Source organism: Rhinopithecus roxellana, chromosome 1, assembly GCF_007565055.1.
Source record: "Rhinopithecus roxellana isolate Shanxi Qingling chromosome 1, ASM756505v1, whole genome shotgun sequence".
NCBI classification, from domain to species: Eukaryota; Metazoa; Chordata; class Mammalia; order Primates; family Cercopithecidae; genus Rhinopithecus; species Rhinopithecus roxellana.
In genome coordinates this window covers 160,272,502-160,283,583 of record NC_044549.1, presented here as the reverse complement: position 1 = coordinate 160,283,583, position 11,082 = coordinate 160,272,502, and the positions used below count along the sequence as shown (strand labels likewise).

Sequence of the window (11,082 nt, the reverse complement as noted above, 5' to 3'; positions counted from 1 at the left end):
GTGTCCTGACAAGTCTTCCCAACCCTACCCTCACTCCCTACCCCCTGCACCACCATTCTCTGCAATTCTGATGCATACTCAAGTTTGAGAACAACTATCACTTCCTGAGTCTGCTCAGAAACATTGCTGGGCTTTTCTGCCTGTTGACTAATGCACTGCCCACCTCTGATAGGAAATAATCATTGTTCTGGACACTCTGTGTTAATCACTCTATTATGATCACTTAAGAGCTTGAGCAAGATGCTTGCCAGTGCAAGGGCCATTGCTGGCCTGACTTACAAGAAGAGGCTTCAGAGGCTTGCCAAGTGCACTGAGATGTCTACACTAGCATGTTGTCTGCTAGGTGTGAATAGCTGCCCCTTGGGAAAGCAAGGTCTTAGGCAAAGGGCTTCATAGCCCACTTTAAAGATGTCACACTCTAAGAGGGAGCCAGCCAGGTCAGTGGCCTCTGAATACCAGGTGAGAAATCAAGATGTCCAAATTCTCCTTTTCTGTGCACCGAGGGATTGCAGGTGGCTTATTAACAGTTTAAAGCTTCAATTCGAGTGGTACTCTGACTACAACTCTTCTTCACCAGTGTGCTTATGATGTTGTATCTGATCAGATATAATGAAAAAAGTAATAAAATTAGAGTTGACTCTGTATTAGTCACAGTGCTTTTGGTGACAGAAACTAAAATCAAGCAAAAAGAAGAGTTCATTCAAGCTGGGAGCAGTGGTGCATGCCTGTAGTCCCAGCTACTCAGGAGACTGAGGTAGGAAGATTTCTTGATCCCTGAAGTTCCAGGCCAGCCTGGGCCACATAGCAAGACCATGTCTTTAAAAACGAAACAAAAGAAAATAGGCTTGCCATGGTGGCTCATGCCTATAATCCCAATATTTTGGAAGGCTGAGGCAGGAGGATCATTTGAGGCCAGGATTTTGTGACCAGCCTGGGCAACATAGTAAGACCCCCATCTCTACAAAAAATCAAAAAATTAGCCAGGTGTGTAGTCCAAGCAACGTAAGAAGCTGAGGCGGGGAAGATTACTTGCACCCAAGAGTTCAAGGTTACAGTGAGCCATAATCGTGCCACTGCACTCCAGCCTGGGCAACAGAGTGAGACCTTGTTTCAAAAACAAACAAACAAACCAATAAAAAGCAAAACAAAATAATTCATTGGCTTGAGTAACTGTGATATGCAGAGGTATATACCCGCTTCAGGCATGGCTGGATCCAGGTGCTCCTCAGGCACAGTCAGGACCTCCATCTCCTGGCTTCACTTTGCTCTGTGTTGGCTTTTGTGTCAGGCAGGCCCTCTCATGAGCTCTGACAGCTCAGGCTTACATAATAATCCCACCTTTGTTATAACAGCCTGTCTTTTCCACTGGCTCTGGTACTGTCTTAGTCTGCTTGGGCTGCCATAACAAAATATCACACACTGGGTGCTTCTCAACAAGAATTCACTTCACACAGTTCTGGAGACTAGAAGTTCAAAATCCAGTTGCCATCAGGGTTGGTTTCTGGTGAGGCCTCTCTTTTTAACTTTAGATGGCCACCTTCTTGCTGTGTCCACACATGGCCTTTTCTCTGTGGGCACGGAGAGAGACAGAGAGATCTCTGGTGTCTCTTCCTAAAGGGACACCAGTCCTATTGGATTATGGCTCCACTCTTATGACCTCATTTAACCATGTTATCTCCCCAAAGGGTCCATCTCCAAATATAGTCACATTGGGGAGTAGGGCTGCAACATATGTATTTGGGGCAGGGAGGACACACGATTCAGTCCATAATAGGCACTATCTCTCATTGGTCCAAATATGGGTCATGGTTCCATCTTTCAATGAATTACTGTGGCCAGAGGAGTGGAACATTTTTGGTGGCCAGGTCAAGTTCTACCTACCCATGAAGCTGGGGGTGGGATAGTTTCAGCCCAGTGGAACCACAGGAACTGAGTGAGGAAGGGGTGGTTCCAAAAAGGAAAATCAAGGTGCGAGTATCAGAAAGGGGAGTGAATATTAGGCAGTGTTATGGACTGAATGTTTGTGTACAGCATTTATAAGTTGAAGCCTTAACACCCAATGTGATGACATTTGGAGATGGGGCCTGTGGGCAGTAATGAGACTTAGGTGAGATCATGAGGGTGGAGCCCTCGGGGGGATTGGTGCCCTTATAAAAAAGACACCAGAGAGCCTGCTGGCATTCTGTCCACCATGTGAGAATACAACGAGAAAGTAGCCTTCTGCAAGCTAGGAAGAGAGCCCGCAACAGGAACCAAATTGATGAGCACCTTGATCTTGTACTGTCCAGACTCTAGAACTATGAGAAAATAAATTTCTGGTGTTCAAGCCACCTGGCTATGGTATTTTGTTAGGAAGTCTGAGCTATGCCAGGCAGGCAAAGGCATCAGGTATCCATGAAACTCTTCCAATATCAGTCTTTAAAATCTTTTTCCAGTGAATTTATTTATTTTTTGTTTATTTCTTTAGTTATTTAGATGGAGTCTCGCTCTGTCACCCAGGCTGGAGTACAGTGGCGCGATCTTGGCTCACTGCAAGCTCCGCCTCCCAGGTTCAAGCCATTCTCCTGCCTCAGCCTCCCGAGTAGCTTGGACTACGGGCACCTGCCACCACGCCCAGCTAATTTTTTGAATTTTTAGTAGAGACGGGGTTTCAAGGTGTTAGCCAGGATGGTCTCGATCTCCTGATCTCGTGATCTGTCCGCCTCGGCCTCCCAAAGTGCTGGGATTACAGGCATGAGCCACCGCGTCCGGCCTCCAGTGAATTTTTAAAAGTTTATTGGGTTCTGTAAATCAGTCAAACTCTCAGGTCCTTCTGAGAATCACCAATCAGCTGCCTTATATCCATTAGAAATTTATTGCATCAGGGTGGCTCCTGAGCCAAGGGCCACCCATCAGTGGGTTGGCCAGTAGTGTTTGGAGTGGCCTTATAAGGGAACTTTGCCTAGTAAGAGTGGGAGCTCCACTGATGATCCTGTCTCCTGCGGAGTTTGAATGTGAGGCATTGAGAGGGATTTAGCAGTTGGGACATAGAGAGAAGGTGGAAGCCAGGAGGCTGGATGGGCCATAGGAGGAAATAAGAAGGGCAGAGCAGAAGAGAGTGGCTGAGGCCCAGCAGAGGGAGAGCAGCATGTGCCCACCACAGCAGACCCAGCCAGGACACCTGGTCTTTAGGGCCAGGTGGGACCCTGAAACGTTTGTCTTTGTGCTGCCTGGCTGTGTGACTGAGAGGCAGGACTCTGGAACCAAACTGCTTGGGTTTGGCCCTTAGTTCCATCACTTGCTAGATGTGCAACCTTGGGCAAGCCTCTCTGAGCCTCCATTTCCTTCTCTGTAAAGAGGAACAGCAATAGAAATGACCCCTCAGGGTAACTACGAGATCTAAATGGGATAAGAAATGTGGAAACTGCCTAGAGTAGCGTCTGGCTCATAGTAATAAATGTGACCTAGTTTGTCATTTTTCCTAAGTCCTTATGTATCGAACAATGAGGATTCACTATCTGAGGGCTGAGGGACTCCTGTGGGTTGCTATTTCCATAACCATAAGCATCAAAGACCATCTTTAAGGGTGAAATAAAAGACTTTTTGGATGTAGGTAATCCAAGGAATTTTGAGAGCTGCTGGGGAAAAGTTTTACTGAGAGAGGAAGGGAGGAGAGGAGGATTCACCTTGTTATTTGCTCACAACCCTCACTCAGCAAATGTTACTGAGAGCCTTCCCCATGCCTGACCGAACACTTCCCAGAAGAACTCCCTCCCCCAGGGAGTCTGTAACCAGAGCAATACAGGAAAATAGAGTCAGATAACTGAGGAAGCTGTGGTCGTCATCTCCGTTGGGAGGAGTAGAGGTCTGGGCTAGATGGTTCCCTGTTTGTGTCCAGTATTATTTAGCAGAGTGCCCAGCCCAAAGTAGTACTCAGTTTATATTTGTGGGATTAATGCAGAGCTGTAGCATCCCTGTAAGGGACGACCCAAAGCTGGGAGTAACCAGCTTGTCTTGAACTGGGAGGAGAAAGTTTCAAAAAAGAATTTGTGCTTGGAACTAGGTCTTGTAGGGCGATTAAAAATATATGGGGTGGGCAAAAGAGGGAATGACACATGTCAAGAAAGGAGGCATGAAACCGCACCATGGATTCCAAGTGTTCCCAGTCCTTTGGTGTGACTGGAGTGTGGGGACATGGGGAAAAGGGCTGGGGGCCTTGGCTGGAGAGATACCACAGGACTGTGGAGGCCCACCTTAGGATTTGTGCTTTATGTAGACAATGAACACTGTGAGGATCAAAGGGGTTAAGATATGTCAAATGCTGAGAGCTGTTGCTGACAGTAAGATGATGAGTATGATGATGATAATGAGATCTCTGTCTTATCTTTCCTTATCCCATGCTGTCATTTGCAATTACCTGTGAAACCTATGAAAACTGTACCTGCCCAGGCTCAGCCTTGGAGATTCTGATTCAGTGTGCTCAGGAAGGGGCTGGACATCCATGTTCGGGAAGAGTTGCACAGGTGATTTCGATGCATATATGACTCTGGTTGAAAACTGCTAACCTGGCAAATGTCCACCAATCTCACAAAGTCCAGCCAAAATGTTATGGCCTCTGAGAAGCCTTCTTTGAGTGATGAGTAATCCCCATGGCAATATTTACTGAGCATCGACAAAGTGCCAGGCCCTGTGTCAGGCACATGAGTACATGTTCTTTGCCCAGACTGAGAAAACAGGCAATATGTATGATAAATGCTAATGATAAAAGTGGGGTACTATGGGAGCCCATGGGGTGATACCTTACCCTGTCAGGGATGTGATGGGGAAGTCAGGGAAGGCTTCCCGAAGGAGGGGCCATCTTAGCTGCATACTGAAGGATAAAGATGTGTTAACCAGCCTTGGGTGGGTAGAGAGGAGAGTTCCAGGTGAGTACTTGGGCATGACAGATTAGAGGGTATGAAGTTCATGCAGGCTTAAGCATGAGGTCCAAGAAGTAGGAGGTGCTACATGAGGCTAGATAGGTGGCAAGATAATATGGCAAATGTGGGTGAGCTACCTCACTCCTGTATGTGCAGCCAGCCCTCTGCCCACACTGGAAGTGTGTGTGACATATCTCACTTAAGTCTTGGCTGACTCTTTTGAGACTGGGAGCTCATAGAAAGAAGAAGTCATGTGTGGAAACTCAGCAGTCAGGGTCATGCTGCCTTGGGTTTAAATCCTAAATCTGCCACCTACCAGCTCTGTGGAGTCGGGAAATTTCTAAACCCAGATGGGACAGATGGGTCACGCTTTCCCATCTGTCCCAATGGGGATGAAAACTCATACCTATGTTTCCTAATCCAATTATTTTCTGCTGCAAATCAAAGCAACACAAAGGTTTGTGGCTTAACATAATCTGTTGTTACCTTTCATGGTTCTGTGATTTGACTGGGCTCAGCTGGGTGGTTCTCATTTGGAGTCTCATGCTGTTGTAGTCAGAATGTAGCTGGGGATACAGTCATCTGAAGGCTCAGCTGGGTTGGACATCCAAGATGGCTCTCACATGGCTGACAGCTGATGCTGGCAGTTGGGTGGGAGATCAGTGAGGGATGTCACTGGAATGCCCACGTGTGGCCTCTCCACATGGCTTGGGCTTCTCAGAGCATGATAGCTGGGTTCTGAGAGGAAACATTGCAGAGCAGGTATTCCAGGAAGCAAGAAGAAGCTGCCAAGACAGATGAGGACTACGCCTGGAACTGAACATCATTACTCCCTCTGTATGCTACTAGTCAGGGCCTGCCCACATTGAAGAGGATGCTGAAATAAACTCCACCACTGAATTAGGAAGGTATATGATGATATTGTTGTGATCATCTTTGGAAAACACAATCTGCAAAGCCTTCTGTGGGGATTCAATAAATTAAGGCATGGAAAGTCCTCAGCACAGTGCCTGGCACATACTAAGTCTTCTAAAGTGTGCAGGCTCTTGTTGGCCTTCATCCTGACATCCTCAGCACCAATCACAATGCCTGGTATGCAGTAGTGGAGCTTTATAATTTTTAAATTAGACAGGGGGAGACGTGTTTACTATTTAGTTATGCTTAATGGTTGTGACTGTCATTAAACAGGGAAGATCAACTTCACTCTTCTATTAAATTGAGTCTAACTCTAAACATGAAAGCTCAGTCTGCATTATTTGTTGAGCATGCAGAATAACTGTCTACTTAAAAATGGGCAACAGGCCAGGTGTGGTGGCTCATGCCTGTAGTCCCAGCACTTTGGGAGGCCCAGGCAGGTGAATCACCTGAGGTCAGGAGTTCGAGACCAGCCTGGCCAACATGGTGAAATCCCACCTCTACTCAAAATAAAAAATTAGCTGGGCGTGGTGGTGTGCACCTGTAATTCCAGGTACTCGGGAGGCTGAGACAGGAGAATTGCTTGAACCCAGGAGGCGGAGGTTGCAGTGAGCCAAGATTGTGCCACTGCACTCCAGCCTAGGTGACAGAGCAAGACTCTGCCTCAAAAAAAAAAAAAAAAAAAAAAAAAGTGGGGGAATAAATTAGAGGAAACATATGGGAATTCAATAAAAAAGTGGAAAGAGCACTGGGTTCAGATTTAGAAGACCTGGATTGGAATTTAGGGGCCTCAGAGCCATTCTGCATGTCAGTCTCCACATCTGCAAAATGGGGTTCACATAGCTTACCTCACTGGGCTAAGGACTAAATGAAATTTTACTTATTCAGGTATTTGGTGCCCATTAGTGACCTCTGAAATAGGCTGGGATGAAAGTGGTTGGGCCTGGCATGTTGGGAGTATTGGCAGACAAGTGCAAACAGCACTTTGAGCCAGAACCTAGCAAAAACAAAACAAAACAAAACACCCCTCTGGGTTGCCCTTGGCTTAGTCCCCCCCTCTTTTGTGTAGCCCTCGCCCAGCTTACGTGCATTGTCCAAATGCACGTAAGGGTCCCCTCCGGTTCCCAAAACAGAGCTCTGTGCACAGTTGCGGGCGGACAATAAAATTTGCTAACAATTGTTTCCCGGCTCTGTCCACTTGTACTTAGTTCCAGCTGGCAAGAGATGATTTGGCGCTGAACTGCACAGGTGGTCCCTGCATCACCCCATCTCCCCGCAATGTATCTCTAGAAAAACCAACATAAAGTTGACTATCAACCAGCAGACAGATCACCACTGATGTTTGTGTGCTTCGACATGATTGGCAAAGAGAAGGTTTGACATTGGCCAGTGAGGGCATGGTGACATTTCATGGGTCAGGCAGCGAAGCTTTAGACAGCTGACTCTCATTTTTTGATGATTTCCTGTGTGATTATTTGCCGTGTCTCCCCAGGTAGACAGACCGTGGCCTCCCTGCGGACGTTTCGCTTCATGAGTGCTCTGTATTGGTTATAACTTGCAGGAGGGTTGCTTCCTCATGCTTTTGGCTGTACCTGTAGAAAGGGCGGGACAAGGGGAGGAACCCCTCATTCTGTAAGCAGTGAGAAGGTCTGCGTTAAGGCCAGTTTTGCTTCGCTTGACCTCTGGAATAAGCAAGTGGGACTCCAGCTGCTGGTCTGCCTGCCTGCAAGTGACATTGTCCAGACCTCAGTGATTGCATTTGTGAAATGTTCACCCAGAAATGGGTTTGAAATGTTGAGAAAGGTCATCAAACACCAAACAAGTGTAGGGCATTATTAGTCTTTATGCTAATGCTTTCTGCCAGAACTGGTCCTACCAGGCTGGATTTGCAGTGGTGCAATCTTGGCACACTGCAACCTCCGCCTCCTGGGTTCAAGCCATTCTCCTGCCTCAGCCTCCCGACTAGCTGGGACTACATGTGCAAACCACCATGCCCGGCTAATTTTTTTTTGTATTTTTAGTAGAGATGGGGTTTCACCATGTTGGCCAGGATGGTCTCGATCTCTTGACCTCATAATCCGCCCACCTCAGCCTCCCAAAGTGCTGGGATTACAGGCGTGAGCCACCATGCCCGGCCTAGAACTGGTACTTCTTTATGAAGCTACCAGCAGAGAAAGGAGAGGAAAAAGTGGAGATGGAGAGACAGGGAGACAGACAGAGACAGAGGGAAAATACATGTATCTGGGGAGAAAAAAGCATTACCATTTGTTATGGGCTAAATTATGCCTCGCCTGATCCGCCACCAAATTCGTATGCTAAAGGCCAAACCTTCAGTACCTTGGAATATGACTGTATTTGGGGACAGGGCCTTTAAATAGGTAATTAAGTTAGAATGGGGTTGGTAAGGTGTGCCCTAATTCAGTATGACTGGTGTCTTTGTAGGAAGAGGAGATTAGGAACAGGCGACACAGTGAGAAGGTGACTAAGTGAGGACACAGTGAGATGGTGGCCGTCTGCAAGCCAAGGAGCAAGGCCTCAGAAGAAACTCAATCTGCTGACACCTTGATCTTGGGCTTCTAGTCTCCAGAACTGTGAGAAAATAGATTTCTGTTGATTAAGCCACCTAGTCTGTGGTATTGTGTTACGGCAGCCCCAGCAAACGAATGTACCATTTATGTTTTGCATTCAGGACCAATCAAGAATTCTTTCAGAAAACAAATCTCTTGATCATTCTCAAAATATCAAAAGTGTTTTATAAAACATTAAAAACTGTTTTTATCCTTAAAACTTGGGAATATCTCTTTGCCTTTTTTCTGAATGTAAATATATTATAAAACTCTAAACGTTATAGTAACAATAAAAAGGAAACAAGCAAGAAAAATAAAAGCCTTTTAACTAAGGCTTAAACTTTTTTTTCCCCTGTCTATCTGAAACTTTGTACCCTTTGACCAACATTCCTCTCTCCTCCCCTCAGCCCCTGGCAACCACCATTCTATTCTGCTTCTATGGAGTGTGACTTTTTTTTTTTTTTTTTGAGACTGAGTCTCGCTCTGTCGCCCGGACTGGAGTGCAGTGGCTGGATCTCAGCTCACTGCAAGCTCCACCTCCCGGGTTTACGCCATTCTCCTGCCTCAGCCTCCTGAGTAGCTGGGACTACAGGCGCCCGCCACCTCGCCTGGCTAGTTTTTTGTATTTTTTAGTAGAGACGGGGTTTCGCCATGTTAGCCAGGATGGTCTCGATCTCCTGACCTCGTGATCCGCCCATCTCGGCCTCCCAAAGTGCTGGGATTACAGGCTTGAGCCACCGCACCCGGCCTGGAGTGTGACTTCTTTAGATTCCGCACATAAGTGAGATCATGCAGTATTTGTCTTTCTGGTGCCTGACATTTCACTTAGCATAATGTCATCCAGGTTCATCCTTGTTGCAAATGACAGGATTTCCTTCTTTTTTTAAGTGGAACCGCATTCCATTGTATGCCCACATTTTCTTTATCCATTTGTCTGTTGAAGGACATTCAAGTTGCTTCCATTTCTCAATTATTGTGAATAATGCTGCAATGAACATGAAAGTGCAGATACCTCTTTGACATGCTGAGTTATTTTCCTTTGGGTATATACCTAGAAGTGGGATTGTTGGATCATAGAGTAGTTCTATTTATAACTTTTTGAGGAACTTCCATACTGTTCTCCATAATGGCTGTACTAATTTACATTCCCACCAACAGCATGCAAAGTTCCCTTTTCTCCTTATCCTTCCCAACGCTTATCTTTTTTGAGAATGGCTGTTCTAATAAGTGAGAGGTGATCCCCCATTGTGGTTTTGATTTGCATTTCCTTGATTATTAGTGATGTTGAGCATTTTTTCATATACCTGTTGACCACTTGCATATCTTCTTTTGAGAAATGTCTGTTCAGGTTCTTTGCCCATTTAAAAATTGTGTTGTTTTTTTCTTGAGTTCCTTATATATTTTATTATATTTACTCCCTTATTAGATTTGCACTTTGCAAATATTTTCTCTCTAAACTTAAACATTAATTAAGACCAAGGTTAAGTGCTCAAGCATTAAGGATCATGCCCTAAACTTATAAGAGATGCTGCCCTTCAGCCTGTGCCAGCTCTCATTTTATATACCATTCCAACAAGTCTAGTGAAAATTAAGAACACTTCATTAGAAGGGGTTAGACTGCTGCAGAGGGGAGATGTACGATCATAAAAGAGAGACTGTACTGTCAGTCTGGACAGTGAGGAAAGAGCCTGTAAATCTACGAAAAGTAGACACAGGAATTAAGATGAGGCCATTTGGGGTGGGACTTTGCTGGATTATAGTATTATTCATAATGAACATCATCCCTTATTTTTATTTTTTTATTTTTTGAAGGAAGAGGCCAGATGGCACTTTTTACATTTATTTAAACAGAAAACGTGCACACCAGCTGTCTACTCATTTTCTTCACTGCGCAGCCTGGCATTGGGGTTGGTGACTCTGATGGCCAGCTGGGCGGCTCTTTCCACGATGGCTTTGCGGTTCTTGGAGGAAACATTGTGAGCAATCTCGGCACAGTAAGATTTGTTGCACATCAGCAGCACTTCCAGCTCCTTGACGTTGTGGACCAGGAACTTCCGGAATCCACTGGGCAGCATGTGCTTTGTTTTTTTGTTGCTCCCATAACCAATGTTGGGCATCAAGATCTGGCCCTTGAATCTTCTACGAACCCTGTTGTCAATGCCTCTGGGTTTCCGCCAGTTCTGCTTAATTTTGACATATCGGTCTGACTGGTGCCGGATAAACTTCTTGGTTCTTTTTTTGACGATCTTGGGCTTCACAAGGGGTCTGAGGGCGGCCATGATGCCGAGGAGGAGATGGCTGCCACCCCATCCCTTATTTTATCTTTTAAATTTTATTTATTTTTTAGAGACAAGGTCTTGCTCTGCTGCCCAGGCTGGAGTGCAGTGGCGTGGTCATCGCTCACTGCAGCCTCGAACTCCTGGGCTCAAGCAATCCTCCCACCTCAGCCTCTCAAGTAGTTGAGACTATAGGCATGTGCTACCGCACTAGGCTAATTTTTCTGTTGTAGTTATTTTTTTTTTTTTTTTGTAGAGACAGGGTCTTGCTATACTGCCCAGGCTTGTCTCGAATTCCTGGACTCAAGCAATCCTCTTGCCTCAGCCTCCCAAATTGCTGCGACTACAGGCACATGCCATCATGCTCAGCTATCCCTTATTTTTAAAAAGTTAAAGTCCCGTATTATTTAAGAAATCACAGAAGAC

The 11,082-nt window shown here is 45.8% G+C and overlaps 1 pseudogene across 1 annotated transcript; it reads right to left on the bottom strand.

Moving 5' to 3' along the window:
• Window positions 1-10,189: 10,189 nt before the first annotated feature.
• LOC104655075 lies at window positions 10,190-10,689 on the bottom strand (annotated as a pseudogene). The gene has a single exon (XR_746925.2). The product of XR_746925.2 is annotated as a 60S ribosomal protein L32 pseudogene (transcript).
• Window positions 10,690-11,082: the final 393 nt, after the last annotated feature.